Source organism: Ambystoma mexicanum, chromosome 4p (assembly GCF_040938575.1).
Source record: "Ambystoma mexicanum isolate Mex_15411 chromosome 4p, UKY_AmexF1_1, whole genome shotgun sequence".
In the NCBI taxonomy this organism is placed as follows: Eukaryota; Metazoa; Chordata; class Amphibia; order Caudata; family Ambystomatidae; genus Ambystoma; species Ambystoma mexicanum.
Genome location: NC_090927.1, coordinates 670,143,839 through 670,164,646, shown reverse-complemented (window position 1 = coordinate 670,164,646; position 20,808 = coordinate 670,143,839). Strand labels below are relative to the sequence as shown.

At 49.1% G+C, this 20,808-nt stretch overlaps 1 protein-coding gene across 8 annotated transcripts in view; it reads right to left on the bottom strand.

Annotated features, from left to right (window-relative positions):
• The window catches only part of FAM135A (family with sequence similarity 135 member A), a 1,883,908-nt gene that overhangs the window by 1,023,219 nt on the left and 839,881 nt on the right, over window positions 1–20,808 (bottom strand). The window lies entirely within an intron of this gene.

Below are 20,808 nucleotides of genomic sequence, written 5' to 3'. Positions count from 1 at the left end.
GTGTCTCATACAAGCGCGTTACGGCAGTTTCGCTGTCATTAACAATCTGTCAGCGCCGCATTTCCTCCAGAAAACTAGTGGTGCAGCTCTGAGAACTGTTCTTGTTTGGCAAATTATATGTTGCAGATGAGAGTGGACATTGTAGACTTTTCCTTACACACGTAAAGTGGGTTTTTGGAGGCATTCTCCACAAAAACTCTTGTTATCGGAGAGCCATGGTGCCAATACGGAGACAGACCAGTATAGCTCTCAATCTTTTTCTTTTATAACGCGTTTAACACAGAGGCCAGTCTCTAAGGGCGGGCCGGGATTCTAATCGGTGTTGCTCTGCAGTGTCCTGCTTCCACCTTCTGCCAGGTGAGGGAGGATAGCTCAGGAGCAACGTTGAGCCATCCTCAATATTTAGCACTCATATATGTTGCTTTCAGAGGTGATAGTATCTTAAATCATAAGCACGCTGTATCACTAATTCATTTGTTTTTTAAAGTGCGTACTCTTACTTCAAAAGATCACAAAAAGTATGAGTTGAGTTCCGAGGATCAGGCACTGCCCATTTCCCAAGTCACAAGCACTCTGAGACACACAGGCGGCATCCTCAGCTCTGCAGCCAGCAACCTAACAAACTCGCCTACACATTTATTTTGCTCTCAGCAGCAAAGCCGTTCTTATGCATGATGGGTCATTTTCAATTGAAAGGCTTTGCTTAGCACTTGACAGCTTCCAAATCTGCAAAAGTTCAAGCCAGCAACACAATAAAGCACCCTTTTTCTTTTCTCTTTAGTTTTTATTGGCATTTCAAGAAAAAAAAACAGAATCAACAAAGAACAACGGAATCCCCCAAGTCCCCTCCATCTCCCCCACCCCCAACCTCAAGAAGACCAGTTAAAAAAGGGCCACCCAGTCCTGGGGGGTGCCCCACGACCCCGGTTAGGATTCTTGAAGATGAGCTAGCCCCCACCAGAATGCTCCTTTACGAGCCTGCTTCGCCGGGCTCATCAGTAATGATCCCCAATAGTCTCATGATTCGGGGACACCAACGCTGCCTCAGCCCATCCATCAAATAAGTCAATAGAGAAGCTCAGTCCATTCTAAATCTTAAATGCTCCCCTTGAATAGAATACGTGAGCCACTCCATAGCCAGTAAGCTCCACAGCTTTACCACCCATTCGTGGTCCTGTGAGGGATCCTTTGCTTTCCATCGGCGAGCTAGTACCATTGCCCCTGCCATCATCATGATTACATTAAGTTTGCGGCCCACCTTAGATTTGAAGGAGGCCAGTGAACCCCCCAGGCCGAGTATCGCAAGGCTATTGTTACTCCCTTGGACCAAGCCCAGAACTTGATTTATCGCGAGGCCAATCCCAGCCCAGTAGCTCTCAATTTGCGGACACTCCCACCATATATGCGCCCACGTGCCCACTGCTCCGCACTGCCTCCAACAAAGAGGGGAGGCTCCGGGGAACATTCTATGAAGTCTGGCAGGAGTTAGGTGCCACTGGGTGAGCAGCTTAAGCCACATCTCCCTTATTTGGAGGGATTTTGTTAATCTAGGAATCTGCACCCACAGCCAAGCCCACTCTGTCCTTGATTGGAGACCCAGTAGCTAGCACCCAATTTTTCATATATGATCGAACCGGGGGGTCCTCTCCTGCCTTCATATGCCTATATAGGGCAGAAATCAAGTGCTTGTCCCCTGTTTCCCTACTGAGATACGATTCAAAGGGGGTCAACTGTCGGGCCGCCGCGCGCTCTTAACGGTGGGATGATTAAGCCAGTGCCGAAGTTGGCAATAACGGAACCTTTCATGTTCCCCCACACCAAAATCTGACTTACACTGCTCAAATTGCTTTAGCTGTCCTCCTCCAAACATATCCCGCAACATTCTACATCCCCCCTGGTGCCAGGCTTGGAAAGCACTGAAAACTAGACCTGGGGTAAACTACGGGTTAAAGAATAGTGGTGTGTAGGGGGATGGGTGTGTAGTCAGATGGGCCTGCTGCACCGCCTCGTCCCAGGTGCGGGCTACCAAGGCTAGGATTTCGCTGCAGTACAATCGGTGTGGCCTGTCCCGAATAAAGCACCCTTTTTAAGATGTATTTATAGCCATGATGTCTACTACCTTCACATGCAAAAATAGTTTGCTTTTATGTCCATAATCAAATGCTTTGAAGGTCACAGTTAACTGAAACGATGGATTGGACTTGTCGGCTAGAGGGGTGAGCAGAGAATGCAGAAGTTGTCTTCCGTCGCAATAATCTATGGATCCTGGGCCTTCCAGTAGGTGAGGAAGGTCGGGAGACAAAGGTATTTCTGGAAAAACACCTAAAAAGGGTGCAACACACATCTCTGTTCTTTAAGGTGAAACAAGTGCGTACTGCGTTGACTAAACCTTTGTCACCAGGGGCGCCTCCTCGGGCCATCAATGCCAGGGTTTTGAACTACCGTGACTTACAAAAAACGAAAGATAACTGGTATGTTTGTCTAAATTACACACTGTGCAAAAGACCAGGTTCACCTATCGCCAAATTAATCTTACGATGAAATGCATGCTCCTCGTTCTAAGCTTAAGGTGAACTACAATGGCACTGCAATTATTTGGACTACCCAACAGCGACAATAGAATTGTCAATGACTGAACTGGACATTCAGGGGAGTGAAAAGCACATTGATGCAGACCTGCGTGAGTAGCTCATCAGGCGAAGATGTCTGAAAAGGTGCGACTCCCAAGAGCCGTCTCATGCAGAAAGTGGTAAGGTGTCTGATGGGATTTCAAGTTTTAATGGATTAGAAGAGTATTGGGGGTCTCTCCTTGCAGGGGCAATGCTGTGAAGACTGTTATAGGTGTGTGGAGAAGATAGCTTCAGAGCATTGGAGAGCAGTCCTGAAATTTGTGAGTCAGAACTGCTTGGGAGGGGTGGGGAGTTGGGGAAATCTTGGGGTTATGTTATATCTAAGGGCCTCAGAGCTATGATTTGGCAGACCCTTAAATGCGGCGGTAATAGCGCTACCGCTGCTTTTAAGGGTTACCGCCATAATCGTGATGAGGCCCTAAGTGTTTTCTGAAACCAAGTGCATCAGGTGCTAATGGGGCCATTGCAGGAATGGTTTGGAAATAAAGAGGACAAATCAGTGGACTACTAGAGGCATTGATGGGATTTTAACCCTCACTTGAAATTTTATTCATATTGAAGGCACATCTTAAAAGCAGGCTCTCCAATCTTTTTTTCTTTTGTTTTGCAGCGCAGTAATGTTAGGTTTGCTATGCCTTTAGATATGCCTTTAGAGTGCCTTGGTCCTAGCTGAGGCCTTCTTAAGTATGAAAGATCTTGCAGAGTATGTGGTGCTCTGGAGGTACTTGAAACAATGAAGCACCTCACTGTATATTGCATCAGAAGAAAGCATTTAAGACATATGTCATTTGAGAAATTCATAGTGCCTAACCATCCCTATTTTCTAGAGGGGCTATGACGCAGACTCTTGATTGGGGATAATATTGGGTTGTTACTGGCATTGAACAGGTTTTTTAAATAATTATATGATCTACTGCAGGATTTAAACTCCAATAAAAAAAAGGACCTGGGAGGCCACCAGGGGGCGCAGACAATCTGGCCGTCTAGCTCACTGCGCTCAGTCACCAGCCAGGAGAATAATGCAGCGATATTCAGCAAAACCTGTCTACATGCTCTCAAACAGCGAAATTTGGGCATGTGAACACGAAGTTTACCGATGGCACCTGAAGCCAGACCCTGAATGCCCTCAGCACCTCTGAAATAGCCTGCGGCCCGTTGGTGCCCTTCCTCCCAGCCAAGTCTGGTGACAGCAGCGAGGGAAAGCGCAGCCGCTTGGCCCATGGGTCCACCGCCGGAGAACAGAGTAACATCGGAAAGGAGATTGCGAACCCTGGCTAACCAACTGTGCCAGGTTCCCCCCCCCCCCCCCCCCCCCCGCACCCTACCACGAGGCCAATGCGGGAGCACGCCTTTTCCTGGGTGCGGGGCAGCGGTGACAAAGATCCAGCTCGCCGCTGGAGAAGGAGCAGGTGAGCAGGTGAGGAGGGGTGCGTGGCGTCCTGGGAGGGGTGATATGTTAGACCCGCGGCATCGTAAATGCAGCGGAAGTCTCCAGGCAGCCTGACGGTAGGTTTCAAGTGTCAGAGGACACATGGGCAACTTCGGGAAGACAGGGGAGCCCCCCCCCCCTTCCCTAAGCACACACGGACCCGGGCTGGGAGCACAAGAGCAAAAGAGGAGCCCCAAGGCAAAGGCAAGGAGCTGGAGAGAGCGCAGGACAAGGCACCATAGACCCAGCTACACACTGCACATTCACAGCCCGGCAGTCAGGGGCCACAAAGTCTCTTAGGCCAGGCACTGAGCCACTGAACCACCGCAGAAGGCACAGCTGAATTGAAAAGTTGACCCATGCAGAGAGGGGCAATCACCGTCCCGGAGCGGGGGAGGTTCCAGGCTAGGGGCTCCGTAGGGGTAATCCGCCCCTTAGCCAGGCTACAGAAGGGGTGAAACAACACTAACCAGAGATAAGAAATTGGCAGGGAGACACCCCGGCGAAGCTGCAGGTGTGGAAGTTGGACCCCCTACATTGTGAGACATCCTCCCCCTGGAATTGCAGGCATGGAAGTTGACTCCCTTGCACTGCAAGGCAACCCCCTGGCCTCATTAACGTCCATACGCCTCTCTGGAGATAAATAGTCCCACCCAATCCGAGACGAGGAACACAACACCAAGACCACTGCTGGTGAGCAGGCAAACATATACCTGAGACCCTGGGGAGGGAGTACAACTGAGTGCTCTATGAGCTGGAGAGAGACCCTAACCAGGTTCCAGTTCCAGGATGAAGATACTGCAATAGATCCAGGGAATGCCCCTGCGCCGCAGGCAGAGCTAGGCACTATAAAAACGGACATCCAGACTATTCTGGAAGAAATTCGAGGGATGAGAAATGACATTGGGGCAAGAATAGCCGACCTGTCAACAAAGGTATCAACACTGGAGGATAGAATGGATGGAGTGGCGGCCAATCAACCTCCACAGGGCTCCTGGAGATGCAGACGGAGGCACGCTTCATGGAGATGGACAGTCAGGAAGAGGAGTTACGTCTCAAGCTGGACGATATTGAAAATAGGGAAAAGAGGAATAACCTCTGATTCTCCAGAGTCAGAGGGAGAGACACTGGCAGACACAAGGTGCAGGACATAATCAGGATGGTCCTCGGAGAGGACAGAGAGGGTCACGATGGACAAAGTGCATAGGGCTGGCGGTGGAGAATATAGCCCCTGCACGGTCTTAGCACGAATGCACTGCTACAGCAACAAGGTGAAGATCCTGGAGAGAGCCAAACACCTCAGGGAAATACCCTACGGGGAATCGAAAGTGGCCATCTTGCAGGACCTTTCGGCTCATACCCTGCTGAGTTGGAAAAAGTGTGGCTCCAGGAAAAGGGGGTCAAGGTACCGTTGGGATACCCATTTTCATTGACTTTCGAATGGGAAGGGGAGAGACACTATCTCGTAGCCGAGAAAGACATCCAGAAGACCACAGAAGACCTTGTGGGGAGTCGGGAGGGCCCCTCAGGGGAGCACGGTCGGGCTGGCCTAGATCCAACCTGAAAGCCCAGTGGGCCGGAACTGGCCTGTGGAAAGCGACAGGCGAGGGGAGGCCGGAAGTTTCAGAAATTGAACACTCCTTTCCCCACAGAAAGAAGACACCTGAAGGGATGGGAAGCTAAATAAAGCCCATCACCTGCACCACCTCCAGGGGTGCCTTTGACCTCTGTGGTGCCCGATGGGGAAAGGGCAGCCCACAGAATTGCCACTGTTTGGCGGCTTCTAGCTTGTGTGGAGGGAGGCCAGAGATATACAAGTTGTGAGGTTCACACAAGTTTAACTTTCTAACAGTTTATAAAGGTTGACGCTGCAAGTTTGAGGAGGGTGTGTATGGGACCAGAGATGAAGGGTGTTGGTGTTCTCAATTGACAACCTAGTGGTTTAAATAGCCCCCCAGAATGGTCCAGGGATAGGAGAGCGGTAGACAGGGTGGACGAGACACCCTAGGCTGGGAGCGGGTCCCCGTTAGTTTGTTGACCATGCCCACTGGGAGATGGATGGATGCCTCAATTTGGAGGATGGGTGGGAGGGGATAGTAGGAGGAGGGGAGGAGGCGGGGACAGGGGGAGCAGCGTGGAGTAAGCTTTGAAATCTGACTGTTGAAGAGGCCTCATGCCTTGTGGACCACGGGAGGAGAAAGGAGCGAAGGGACAACAGGGAGTATGGCTGTGGGAGTGGTGGGTACGCTAACTTGAATTCGGAGAACAAACGGTCCTTGACAAGTAATATGTTTTGTAAACAGAAAATGGTGCTTCACTTCTTACAAGAGACACACTACAGACAGGGGGCTGAGTCGCAGATAAAGGGTAAGGAGATGGGGAGGAATTTGTTAGCCTCTCACAAAACCTCCAAGAGGGAAGAGGTGGGAATACTGCTGGGAAATCATTCTGCCTCATGGAGATCGAGGTTAAAAGGGGCTTAGGGGGAAGATTCTTGGGCCTTAAGGGCACATATGAGGGGACACGAGTCACGCTAGCCACCCTCTACGTCCCCAATGTGGGCCAAGTGGGATTCATTTGTCAGGTGTTCAAGGTAATGGATGATTGGGCGGAGGGAGATTTCAACCTGATAAACCAAATTTAGACTGGTGGTCCACAAAGGGATTAGGGACAAAAGAGGAGCTAAGGGACAACCAGACCCTGAGGGAACTGCTTCAGGACTATTTTTGGGTTGACGCCTGGTGATGATCCTGCCCGGGACCTGGGGTTTATACCTTTTTCTTCCCTCCACATCAGTCATACACAAGGATTGATTTCCTGCTGGTACCAAGAGAGCAAGAGGGAGGGGTGGCGAACCCGAGGGTGGAAGCCGTCACATGGTCAGATCATGAACTAGTAGTGACGGACTGGAGATTGCCGGATGTTAGCAAGCGTATAATTGGAGGTGCAACGATACATTGCTCAGAGACCAAGTCTTCAGGGACTTTTTGAGGGGGAGATGCAGGCTTTTTTGAGACCACCGACAATGGGGAAACCGGTATGTCAATGGTGTGGGAGGCAGCAAAAGCCACCTTCAGAGGCCTGTTGATCCCAGAAGAAACGTGAAAGGGCACTGATTGAAAATAAATTATAAGGGGGGGGACTGAGAGCCCTCCGCCTCCAACTAACCCAATGGGGGGGGCTGAGAGGGAGGCCCTACTGAGCGATACAAGGGACAAAAGGCAGGAGCTTTACATGGTACTAATTGGTGAGGTTGTAAAGGAAATGCGATACACCCGGCAGATATATTACAAAAGAGAAGACACTGCGGGGACTCTCCTGGCTAACAGGGTGAGTGGTAGTAGAGTGGAAAGGAGGGTAGATTAAATTCGGGATGCAGGTGGCCGGACTCTGAAGGAAGGGGGAGATACAGCGGGCGCATTTGCAGAATTCTATGAGGGGATATATGCCAGGTCCGCTGAGGAATTAATGGAAGAAATGCAGCAATACCTAACTGAACAACACCTCCCCAGGCCGACGGGTGCAGAGAGGGACTCCTTGGAGGGTGAGATAACTGGAGAGGAGGTGCTTGGAGCTATTAAGAGGTTGAAGGTGGGGAAAGCCCCAGGGGAAGACAGCTTCATGGCTTATTTTTTTATAAGCAATTACAGACAATTTTAGCGAAACCACTAGATAAGCTGTTTAATCAGATAGCGGGGCGAGGTACGATACCAATGACATTCCTATAGGCCATGATAGTCATACCAAAACCAGGAAAAGACCCCGCGGAATGTGCCTCTTACAGGCCAATCTCCCTCCTCAATGTAGATGCGAAAATCTTCACCAGAATCATGGCAACGCGCCTAGAGGCACATCTCCCCGAACTGATTCATTCAGACCAGGTTGGGTTCGTCCTGAATAGACAGGGAGTGGACAGCATAAGAAAAACCCTCCATGTAATGTATTCCCAGACGGGAAAGGAGGGGGGCGGCCCTCCTGCTTTCTCTGGATGCAGAAAAGGCATTCGACCGGGTGAGCTGGGCTTTCATGAGGGAGGTCCTTGCATCTTTGGGGATGGGCACACGCTGGATGGGTTGGCTGTCGGCCCTGTACTCGGAGCCTGCGGCTAGGGTCGTGGTCAATGGTAATGAATTAGGGTTGTTTCCACTGCGCTGAGGTGCACGACAGGGACGCCCTCTATACCCGCTGATATATGCGCTAGTGATGGATCCATGGGCAGCAGAAATTAGGGGGAACACAGGCATCAAAGGGGTTAAGATGGGGGGGTACATTGTAAGATAAGTCTTTTTGCTGACGATGCCCTACTTGACATCTCCAGGCCGTCTCAATTGGTCCTTCATGTGCTGGCCAGCTTGGAGCAGTATGGGAAATTGTCGGGCTATATAGTTGACCGGGGGAAGTCAGTGATGTTTCCAATTGGAGGTCTCCCAGGCGAGGATAGGGAATATGTGGAGGGGCTACCAATCAGAAAGCAGAGGGAGATGTTTAGGTATTTGGGGATACAGGTGACACGGTATCCTGAGGACCTCTTCTCCAGTAACTTTCTGCCACTGTGAACGGCGGTAAAACGAGACATGGACAGGTGGGCGAGACTGGGGTTCTCCTGGATGGCGCGGCTGAATACTATCAAGATGGTGTTTCCCCCCAAATTCCTTTCTGTTTGAAATGTTGCCTGTACCCGCATCTTTGGTTAGAGATAAAGCAAAGTATGCTGCGATTCCTTTGGGCGGGGGGAAAGCACAGGATTTCATATGAGGTGCTCACCAGGCCGAAGAAGGAAGGGGGGGTTGGACTCCCAGACCTCGCCACAGATTACAAAGCATTGCAGTTGCAAATTCTGGTGGACCACTTAAAACCAGGATCAGGGAAACAGTGGGTGGCGATGGACAATGAAGTATTAACTTCCCCCAAAGCCCGCATCCCAAACATGGTCCTGCACAACCTGGTCCTGGAGGGTCTCTGGACCGTATGGAAAGAGGAACTAGACAAGAGATGGCTTACAACATGGCCGTCTCCACTAAATTGTATATGGGCGCCCTCGGTCAGGGATGGAAATAGGGAACCTTTGGCATTCCAATCCTGATACGAAGAGGGGCTAAGCAGGGTGGGGCAATTGTGGGTGGGTGACGAGTTCATAACCCTGGGGAGACAGGAGGAGGCCTTGGGAATAGGCAGGCTATCGTCCTTCCGCTTCCTGCAATTGAAAGGGGTTCTGACAGAAGGAAAGTGGGGGGTAAACCTCAAGAGGGAACTGACAGATTCTGAGCAATATCTGATTACACAACAGGGGTCCAAAGGGTTGATAGCGAGGTTTTTACAAATGAATACTCCTGGCGGCCCCAAGGGAACCCCCCCTTCAAGACTCCACTCAGGTCGAGACTTAGGCAGCGATATTGAGGACTCACTTAGGACCCATATGTGCAGACGAGCCCACCACTCCACTAAGTCATTGCAATACAGGCACCAGGCCCTGAAACTACTACATAGATGGCACTACCCCCCCCCCCCGGCCACGGATGTGTGAAGGATATGATCTGCATTGTACAAAGTGCCAATCCAAAAAGGGAGACTACATAAATATGTGGTGGGGTTGCCCCATGGTGTGGGTATACTGGACTGAGGTTTTGTCTTGGTTGAATGGGGTAGATGGAATTCACCGGGACCTTTCCCACAGGCTTATTCTTTTTGGGGTCAGCACTTAGGAAGCGCCTGAGGTGGACACGGGCCATATGTCTTAGATAATGCTGGCTGCTGCACGATGTTGCTTGGCCCAAAAGTGGAAATATTCACGAATGCCTGGGGAAAAGGACTGGGTCTCTAAGATTAGAACCATATATGGCATGGAATACTTAACCCGTCTCCTAGAGGAATCCAAGACTAATATAGGTGAAATTCTACCCCTACTGAACAAAGAAAGCCTACCACCTAAGTGTCCTTCACTTGAATAGATGGTGACAATCTGCTCATCTTTTGGCGTGATCCTTTCTCTTGCAGATATGCACATCCTGAGAGGGGACCACCCCCCATCCATCTTGAACCTGGATAATGAGCTGCTGTACATGTTGCTCCCTCTGCAGTAATTAAAGGACATCCTTGTGGCTTTGCTGCTGCTCGTGGCCCCCAGGCTGAGTTAGCCCACCAAAGTTTACGTCCTTTGTCTCCTCATCATTGCCAGCAGGGTTTTGCTGGGTCACCTGAATACTGTTGACTGTCAATTGCATCGTCTACCCTTCTCCAGTATTGTGGAACTTCATGCAGAGGCCTTCCTTTGGCAAGATACTGAAGTCCAGCTACAAGCACCTTGTGTGACCATGAGTTCTGAATCAGACCAGAAGCACTGCCATCCAGACCACATCCCAACGCCAAAACTCATCTCTGCATCCATGACACATAGTAGGTCTTTTTCACTGCAAAGTTTGGTTCGAGTAGTCTTCTGATCTACTTGGAGTTGCTGGCCAACATCATGGAGATGGGGGGTCGGGAAAGAGTGAGTCGGGGGGAGGGGTAGGGGTCTCCTGGGCATGATTTTATAACCCTTTCTTCCCTGTCCTTCAGCAACATAAAACTCAATAGGGCACAAAGCTGTTACCTGCATCCATCCCATGTTTGGTGGTGGAACCAGTGCAAAGGAGTCTGGTCTGGTGATCCCTTAAACTCCCTGGATAGGTGGCTGTTCCCCAATTATAAATCTGTTGTGGGGTCCCTCAGATGAACCAATTACATACCTCTCAGTAATGTTCTTTCTGATGATGTTCCTCCCACAGAGTCCTCATCTTTGATAATCCTATCCACAGCATAACTGTTCTTTGGAAACTTTTCTGCAGCAGGGGGGTGGAGCGTGTCTCTGTCCGATGCCTCAATGCGCCCCGCGCAGCCATGAAGTAGGGGCCAGTATATATTGAGATGCTGCGCCCGGTGACCTCAGGTCCACCTTTTTTTCCTAGTACTGTGTCGCTGAGGGACCAAAGAACCTATGGTGTACAAGCTATCCGCTAAGAGGGGCAGGGAGGAAGGTTGATGAGGAATCTATGGGAGGAACATCCATCAGAAAAAAACATTACTGAGAGGACAGGGACACCCCTCTACAGGGCAGACGTTACAACTACTCCTTTGGTAGAACAGGCTCCGAGTTCTTCAGGCACCTCCTTCCCAGCCAGATGGCACTCTGACATGCAGAGAAGGATCCAACTCGACAGGGCCCGTTTGGTCACAACCCTGCCAGCAGGAGCACCAGCAAAACCAAAGTAACGCTGGTCATATTTCTTTGCCTCTCTCGTCCAAGAGACATAGTAGCTGTGAGCCCGCACCGGGTCCATCCGATGAGATCGCTCCTCTGCTTTAAAAGGATGAGGCGGAGGAAGAATTAAAAAAACACAGCAAGATGGATCGTTTGAGAGATAAAAATCCAAGACCACCTTATAAAGGAAAAAGGGTCACCTTCACAAAAGCTAGAATGCCTGGAGCTCACTCACCATTCTTGCAGAACTGATGAAACCAGGGAAATCACCTTAAGGGTGAGCAGAATAACACAGCATGAATGGAGGGGCTCAAACCGAGCACCCATAAGGAATGTCAAAAACAAATTTAAATCCCAAGTTGGGACAACAAACGGGTGTAGAGGAAACTGGTTACACAAACCTCACAAGAGCTGCAGGACACTGGGGATTGTGAAGAACAAGGCCTGTTTAAGGGACCCCTTGAAAACTGAAATATCAGCGAGGTATCCTTTAACAGTGCCAATCTGCAGGCCCACTTGTGCCAAGAACAACAAAAATTCCAGGAACATGGCATAATGGACAGGATAAAGTGCCCAGTTCGCTCTCCCTACACCAAGAGGAAAACGTAAGCCGTCTGGAAGGCAGAAATAGATTTTGTAGTGGGTCTCCTAGCTGACAGGAGCACATCAAGGATGTCATCCGACAAGTCCCACTCCTCTCCATGCAACTCATTCTCTCAGTTGGCAAGCATGAAGGATCAGGCTGATAAGGTTCTTATGGAGAACCCACCCCTCCAAAGAGTAGGGCAAGTCGACCCTCTTCAGGAGGTGCCAGGGAGGGCAGATGGATATGTCCACCAACTCTGTATACCATGTTCTCTGGGCCCAGTATGGAGCAATCAGGATTAACGTGGTTCCGAATAGGCGCAATCTCCTTAGAACAAGCGGAATGATCAATCACCGGAAACACAAAGGATGCAGAAAGTCCACTCTATCGTCAGTGTATCCCCCAGAGATCCCCAAAGAGTACATTTCCTGCAGCAGAACAGCAGCATTATGCTGACCACCTTCTCACTTTCTCCTCAACCTCTTTTTCCAGTGATCAGTCATTTCTCAGCCCTGCTTGTCCCTCTCTCAATTCTTCCATCTCAGCCTCTGATCTTGCCATTTTATTTACCTCTAAAGTCTACCTTCTTAGGGCTTCCTACTCACCTAATTCACACTCAGCTCCTGTAAACGCCCATCTTCAGATATGTCTTCCTTCTCTGAGCCTGAGGTCGCTCCTTAACTTGCTATAGCTCGTCCTACAGCAGCTCCCCTTTAACCCTTGCCCTCTGCTTTGATACCCAAGATCTATCCTCTACGTCTTCCTTATCTAAACGTGATGTTTAACACTTTCTTAATTTAACTGCAACATTTCCAACAGTATTCAAACTCACCTCCGTTTTCCCCATTCTGAAAAAGCCAACTGTTGGCACCTCACTTTCCTCTACTTCCATCCTACCACTTTACTCCCATTTCTCCTGTCTTTCCTCTTCAGTACGGGGGACCGCAGGGTACTGCACTTTGTCCCCTATCTATTCTCTCTGTACACCATCTGACTCTCCTCTGCAATCACCTCTTTCGGTCTATCTTGCCATTTCCATGCCGATGACCCACACATTTTCTTTTCTTTCTCCTCCCTAACTGACTTCCTCCTTACTTCTCTTTCCAGCTGTCTCCTAGCAATCCAACACTGGATGTCAGCTAACGATCTTCACCTTGATCCCACCAAAACAGAAGTTCTTTTCTTTCCTTCCTTCGCCTCCATATCTTTTCCTCTGCTAATTTACCCTAATCTCAATCTGCTAGAAATGTGAGTATTCTTTTCAATTCCTCACTCTTCTTCTTGGCTCATATCTGCCATTGCCCGCTCTTGTCGCTAACAACTTTTTAACATTAGGAAAGTCCTTTCATGTGACTAAACTCTTGATTACGTCCCTTATTCTCTTCAGACTAGACTACTGCTCCTCTTACTGGCTATTCCTGCTTACCACATCTTGCTCCCTTGCGCTCCATATACAAGTAATCTTTTTCATGGTTTACCTGCTTGTCACCATCGTCTCTACACTTACCGCCCTTCACTGGCTTCAGTTTGAAGCACACCTCATCTTTCATTTCATTTGAAATTTATTCAAATGTCTATCTCTCTGCTCTTATTTCCTATTACCCCCCCCTCTCGTGCACTCTGCTCTCAATTCCTTATCACCCCCTGTGCTCTTTCCCAATTTGGCTCCTTCTCGCATCTTGATCAAATACATTGGAACACCCTACCGCTATCTATTACATCTCTTTTTCTCTCTCTCTCTCTCTCTCTCTCTCGACTCGTCTGACAGACTAGCTTGTTTCTATTTCTACTACTTAACTCTATTGGTTACGCTACATTACCTAAGCAACATTTTTGTACCGAAGTGCAGTTAACTCATAAGTGCAGCCAGCGGGTGGCTCATAAGTGCAGAGAGAAGGGAGTAGGGTTGCAGATACAGACCCTTAAGTGGTGGGGAACCCTGAGGTAGTGCAAGGGCAACTGGACATGCAGGAGCCTGGGCCTGGGTTCAGAGGGTGACCAGGTGACCAGTGCGCAGAGCAGTCAGGTGCATCAGCAGGGGAGAGGAAGAGAGAAGGCGCATGCGAAAAGAAAGATCTTGAGTTGCTTACGGAACCGGAGGTGGTTCTGCTCAAGTTTGAGAGAGGCAGGGAGGCTGTTCCAGAGGGATGCCCCAGCCGAGGAGATAGATCTGCCCCCAGCGTCTGACCCTCAGAGAGTTGGAGGTGGATGAGTGGAGAGCTCGAGAAGGAAGATGTTTTGGAAGAGAAAGTTGGAGGTACAGCGGCTCCTGCCCCAGAAAGCCTTGTGGACAATGCAGAGGGTCTTTAAGTTGATCCTTGCAGCTACAGGGAGCCAGTGAAGAGATTTCAGAGCTGGAGCTTTACAATGCCAGGGCTTCAGCCCAAGGACAAGTCTTGCAGTCCTGTTCTGGATAAGTTGTAAAGGTCGAAGAGTAGAGGCAGGGAGATTTAGAAAGAGGCTGTTGCAACAGTCCAGCCTAGAGAGGAACAGAGCTCTAGAGACAGTGAGCTCCTGGGAGAAAGTGAGAAAAGGAAGAATACCACTGACGTCAGAGATGTAAGCAGAAAAGGAGAGGGTGGAGTCGAAGATGATATGATAGATTATTTATAATGCGCTTAATACCCCGGGGTTTCGAAGCTCGGACCCAGGGATCGAACCTGTGTTGCTCCGTGTCATCACGCTTCCCAGGCGAGCACGTTGCCGCTGAGCTATCCTCCTGATGACACCAATGTTCTTAGCTTCACAGGAAGGAGCAGGAAGAGGGCCCAGAGTGGGCAGCCAGATAGGGAAAGGATAGGAGAGAGCGGGTGTAACAATGAGGAGGATCTCAGTCTTACTGGCATTAAGGCAGAGATCATTGGTGGCACACCATTCCTGAATTGTGGCTAGACAGTCTGGTATGAGAGAAGAAGCAAAGGTGGCTGCAGGGAGCCTGAAAGAGAGCTGAGAGTCATCCGCATAACATTGAAAATTGGAGCAGAAATGCAGTGGGCAAGAGGTGCCAGATAGTGGTTGAAGAGCCACGGAGAGAGGCTAGATTTCTGGGAACACCACAAGTAGAGAGAGATAGAAGAAAGGAAAGACCCCAGTTGGACCCGAGAGGGTCGGTCGGTGAGAAAGGAGGCCAAACAGGCCAGAGCCTGATCCGTAATACCAAGGTTGTCCCAGAGACGATTGAGCAGGATGGCATGATTGACTGTGTCAAAAGCAGAGGATAGATCAAGGAGAAAGTGGACAGAAGGGAGATTAGAGACAATATTGGAGAGCAGGTCTGCACAGATGTTCAGGAGAGCAGTTTCAGTGCTTCTGGCAACAGATTCAGAATGTAGATTAAGCTGGGAGATGGCCAACTTTTCCAAGAGTTTGCCCAGGAAAGGAGTGATGGAGATTGGTCGACAGTTAGCCGGAGAGGAAGGATTGGCCGAGGGGTTCTTTAGAAGGGGGTGCACAAGAGCGCTTAAGGGGGAGGGGAAAGTTCCAGTGGCAAAGGCATGATTGCAGAAATTGGCCAGCTGGAGCAAGGGTTTCGATGTGGTCCTTGATAGTTCTGGATGAGCAGGGGAGAACCTGCTTTGATGAGACTTTCATAGATCAGACTTGTCCAGAAACATCGCCTGGGATGAACAGGGCAAAAGGAGGAGGAGAGACGGCCTCAGACGGCCAGGAGTGGTAGAGGAGGAGGAGGAGGTAGAGGAAGAGAGGGTGGACAGGATATTCTGAGTTTTAGTAGTGAAATGAGGGGCCAAGGCCGTGCAGAGCGCCTGGGAGGGAACAGGAGAGAGAGTGCAGCAGGATTGGCCAGCTCCTGGCAGATTATGAAAAGTTTGGCCGAATTGTTAGATGCCGCAGAGATGCTGGCTTGGATGTAGGCTCTCTTCTTAGAGAGGACAGTCTGTACTGCCTTTGGAGCAGGCGCATGGCAAGTTTGTCAGGGGGTGCGCCCGATGCCCTCCACTTCCTCTCCACCGCACTACACTTTCATTTAAGGGCAGCGAGGTTAGAATTGTAATAAGAGTTGCACTTGGATTTGGGCTTCAAGCAGATTCTCATGACAGGGGCAAGGTCATCCAGAATGTTGGAGATGGAGAGATGAAGGTTATAGAGGGCTATGTCAGGGTGTGAGTCAGCCAAAGGTGCAGGAGGAGGAGAGACAGTAGCAGCAAAAGCCTCAGCCGACACACGCTTCATGGGTCGGATGACCGAGAAGCAAGGTGAGTCAGCTTGACCTGCGGGGAAGAGAGTTAGGAAGAAAGGAGAAAGTGATCACTCCAAGAGAGAGGCGTTGCGACAGGGTTAGAGAAGGGGGGGTCTGAGGAGATCAGAAGATCCAGGGTGTGCCCTGTAGAGTGAGTCGGCCCAGAGGGAATAATAGAGAGAGAGCGAGAGAGAGAGAAAACAAAAACAAAAAAAAACACAAAAAAAAAACATCGCAGAGTTTTGCGAAAGAGTCCTGAAGAAGGGCTGGCCGCATCCAGGTGGATGTTCAAGTCTCTGAAAAGGAGAAATTGGGAAGTAGAGGCGAGGAGGAGCGGTCAGCCCACTCAGAAAGGAAGAGAGCAACATTGGCCAGGTGGCCTGCAGATAGTGCCCACAGTGAGAGAGGCCAGGAGAGATGGAGAGCCTGCAGAGCAGGCATTCAAAGGCGGAGTAGTTCTGCATTGGAATGATAGAAGCAGGGGTCCACTCTGGGAAAGCTAAGGCTACACCCCCCACCGGGAGGGTTGGTTCTGGTTTCGGAGATGATCTTGTAGCCATCGGGAAGGAGAATGTCAAAACTCGTGACAGAGCTAGCCATGAACCAAGTCTCAATAAGACCGAATACATCCAAATCAAGCTCTTCCAGGAGATGGCAAATGTCAGGAGTATGTGACAGCTGAGCAAGAGTTGAGAGCAGCGATGTGGAGGAGGTTGCCACATTTGAAGGACTTCCGGGAAGGGGTACAGGCCTGAGGTACACCCTGCCGAAGTGTTGGAGGTGCCCGAGGATGGGCAGAGGAAGAAGGAAGGTAAGGTACGGTAGTCAGAGGGAGAAGAGAGTGCCTGAGGGATGGCAGAGGAAGGAGGCAACAGGGTGGCCTGAGAAGCATCAGGGAGTGCAGAAGAGGTAGCAGAGGAAGAAGGCATCAGAGGAGCCAGACACGGGTAAAAAGGGAAAGCAGGAGAGGAAAGGAAGTTAATAAGGGGCGGGAAGCATCTATCAAAGAGGAGGAGATTGGCCTGAGGGCCCTGGACTAAGACAGTGACTTAGACATTAATGATGGTCTTAGAGGAGTGGAAGGGGAACAGGAGGGCATCCCACCCTGTGCCACTATTAATGGGAGAAGAGGAAAAAGGAGAGAGAATATGGGGGGTTCATAGGCATGGAGAGGGAACGACAAAGAATAAGTCGGTAAGGGTCTGTTTGAAGGAGCACTGGTTATAGGTATCAGCGTGAGGGAGTCCTGGGTTGGAGACCAGGATGTCCCTTTTGAACTTCTTCCTGCCAGACTTCGTGAGAGGGATAGGATAGTCTATATTTGTATTTTATTTATTTATATAGCGCACCTGGCCCTGGGGCATCCTGGCGCATCACTTAGGTTACATGAAAGATTGACAAACATAATACACAGGGAAATATACAGTACAAGGAAGAAACATAATTTACAGTCATATAAGATTCTATAGTCCGACGAGCAAAATGGCGGTGATAAGCAGGGCCAATCACCAAGCACAAAGTATGTACAAGTAAATGTGTAAAAAGTAAGTTTACAGGGTATATACACAAGCAACTTTATACAATGAGGCAGAGAGCACATGTGGTGGCTAAAGGGCATGTTAGTGGCAGGAACGGTCTTGGGCAGACAGCCATACTTTCATACTTTGGCCTTGTTCTTGAAAGCAAGGAACAAAGGTTCCGCTCTAATAGGGTGTGGAAGTGAGTTCCATAGTTTCGCAGCATGGACTGGGAAGCTAACCCCACCTCCTCTTTGTAGGTTAAAGCGAGGTATGGAGCGGCAATTGGCCCGGGCAGTTCTGAGAGGTCTGTTGGAAGTATGGTAAGCAAATCTGCAGGCCAGGTAGTTGGGCGCTTGGTTAGTGAGGAATTTGTGTGTCAAAGTAAGTGTTTTGAGTGAGACTCGTTGCGATACTGGAAGCCAACAAAGGCTCCGCCTAGTGTCAGAAATGTGATGGTTCCTGGGGTTTAAAGCAGCTCTAATGGCATTTTTTTGGATAATCTGTCATTTGTTGAGATTGCATTGGTTTGTGCCTAAACAGAGGGTATTACAGTAATCGATTTTGGACATAACCAGAGTCCTGGCTAGGGTAGTACAGTTGGCAGGTGAGAGGAAGGGTCGGAAGGCTGTGATGAGCTTGCAGGTGTAAGCTGCGGACGAGGATACTGTGTTAGTTTGTCTAGAGAGGGAAAGGGTGGAGTCGAGATATATACCTAATGTTTTGGTGTTGTTCGTAACTTTAATGATGTTACCATCAATGACAAATTATTTGAAAGAGGGGTCTAGTTAGTTGAGTCTCTGATTAGAGCCCAAGATGAGAAGCTCTGTCTTTTCGTCATTGAGACAGAGTTTGTGTTGAGCCATCCAGGCTTGAATGACTTGGTAGATAGTATTTACAGCTAGTGAGTCAGCTGGGTGATCTCCGGTAATGGGATGAGTATCTGAGTGTCATCCACGTAATTCGTGTAGGTGACACCCAGATAATCCAAGATATCGAACAGTGGTTTCTTAAACACATTGTAGAGTTTAGGGGAAACGCATGATCCTTGTGGTACACCGCAAGGAACTGGTGAAGGTTCAGCAGCAGCAGTGGGGGAGAAGACCCTCATGGATCTGTTATCCAGGAATGAACTGATCCATGCAGTAGCTTTGTCTGAGAAGTGGTTAGCTAATTTGAGGTGTCGACAGAGGATTTGGTGATTTACCAGGTCGAACACTGCTGATAAATAAAGAAAGAGTAGAAGGGCCAACTTGCCCTTGTCTTTTAGGTCTTCAATCTGGGTTTTTAGGTCAATAAGGGCGGTTTTGGTACCGTGACGGGGACGGAAGCCAGATTGTCTAAGACCCAAGAGTTTGTTAGTTTCCAGATAGTCTTGGATCTGCAGGTAGGCTGCTCGATCCAAGATTTTTAGCAGGAAAGGCACAGTAGTGATAGGCCTGTAGTTTGTAGGTATGCTTGCATCTAATGTAGGTTTTTTAAGAAGCGGGATGACCCACGCATCCTTCAAGTTATCTGAGACAATACCTGTGCTAAATGATGAGTTTATAAAGGCGGTGATGAATAGGGTAAAGTTATGTGAGGCCTCCTTGATAATGGGGGCTGGACATAAATCACCCTGACAGTTGGAGGGTTTAAGATTGTTGATGATATTTTCAACTTGAGTAGTAGAGAGGGGCGAGAAGCTGAATGGTTTATGTAATGTGAATGCTAGGTTTAGAACGATCATGCTGGGACTCGTATTGAGGGTCAATCTGGAGGCAGATTCTTTTGCTGTTAATTTTGGCTTGGAGTGCAGCTATTTTACCGAGGAGCGCCTTCTGAATATTGGCACACTAGGTACTATCTTTAGTACACTTATCGAGTCGGGTGACCGGGGATTCCAATTCTTTTAAGATCTTAAGCAACTCTTTAGTGTTTGATTTGGCTTGTAGGAATCGCTTGTTCTAAGTGTCTTTTTTGGCCTGGTGGATGGAATCTTTGTAGTTCAAGGTGGCTGAGGCTAGCTTTGTTCATTTCAGAGGGATTGCTTTTCCAGCGAGCTTCTAGGTTACGTTTTTCTTTACGTAGAACTCTCAACTGCGGTGTGAACCAAGAGTTGAAGTGAGCACATGGTTTGGGTTTCCTAGATTTGATAGGTGCAATAATATCGAGCGCTTTCAGCATGGTCTGATTGAACGTGTCTACCAAGACAGTGGGATCCGTGTAAGAGGAGGAGTGTTCGTTGAGTGTTCGAAGGAGAAGTGGGAACAGTTTTTCGCATGTTACGTCTCTCTTATGTCTTGTGCAAATTGTGGGAGCGATGTCCTGCGTAACACAAACGTTTTTTACTAGGATGTTAAAGGTAATTAAGTGGTGGTCAGTCCAAGCACAGGGTTGGTTAGACTCAATATTGATTTCACAGTTTAAGTCTGCTAACCAGTCAAGAGTTCTGCCCTTGATCTGTGTCGGTTCAGTGATACGCTGCGTAAAGCCCAAGTTAGATAGTACGTTAGTAATATCACGTGCTGTAGCATCATTAGGATCTTGGAAACCAATGTTGAAGTCACCTAATAAGAATTTGCGATTTAGTTTTGTTATTGTCAGTAAGGAAGTAGGATATGTCTTCTGCAAATGTAGATATAGAACCGGGAGGCCTGTAAATAAAGTGAAGTGTGATGGTTTGGTTAGGTGATATGCCTAGTTACTGAGTTACTGAGAGTTACTGAGAGTAACTCCGCTGATGGAGTCTGTTGTGTGGGGGAAGATACGAAGGCTCATCAAAATTTTTTGTGTATGAAGGCAATACCGCCTCCTTTAGTTTGGCTTGTGTTGCAATTGCTTCTGATGATGGTATATCCTGTGAGGATGGCCAGTGATAGAAGAGGTCCTGAGGCAGCATGGAGCCAGGTTTCTGTAGTCATGGCGATGAAGTCAAGGTCATGTGTTGTGATCAGATTGGCCATGTCAAGCATGTGAGCAGTAAGGGAACTTGCATTGATCAATGCCCCCTTGATCACGGTTTTATGTGGGGAGGAAGTACTAGTATTAAGTTTGGTGTTCTTGGTTATGGTGGGTAATGGAGTGGCGAGGGCTCTTGCAGAATGTACTGCAGGGTTAGAGTGCATGGTAGTGCAGGTGTGGCGGTGGGAGGCATGCATGAATCTGGAGCCAAGTAGAAGGTTCCTAATCTGTACAGTTCATGGTTGGTTGGGAGTATGTTTAGTAGCAA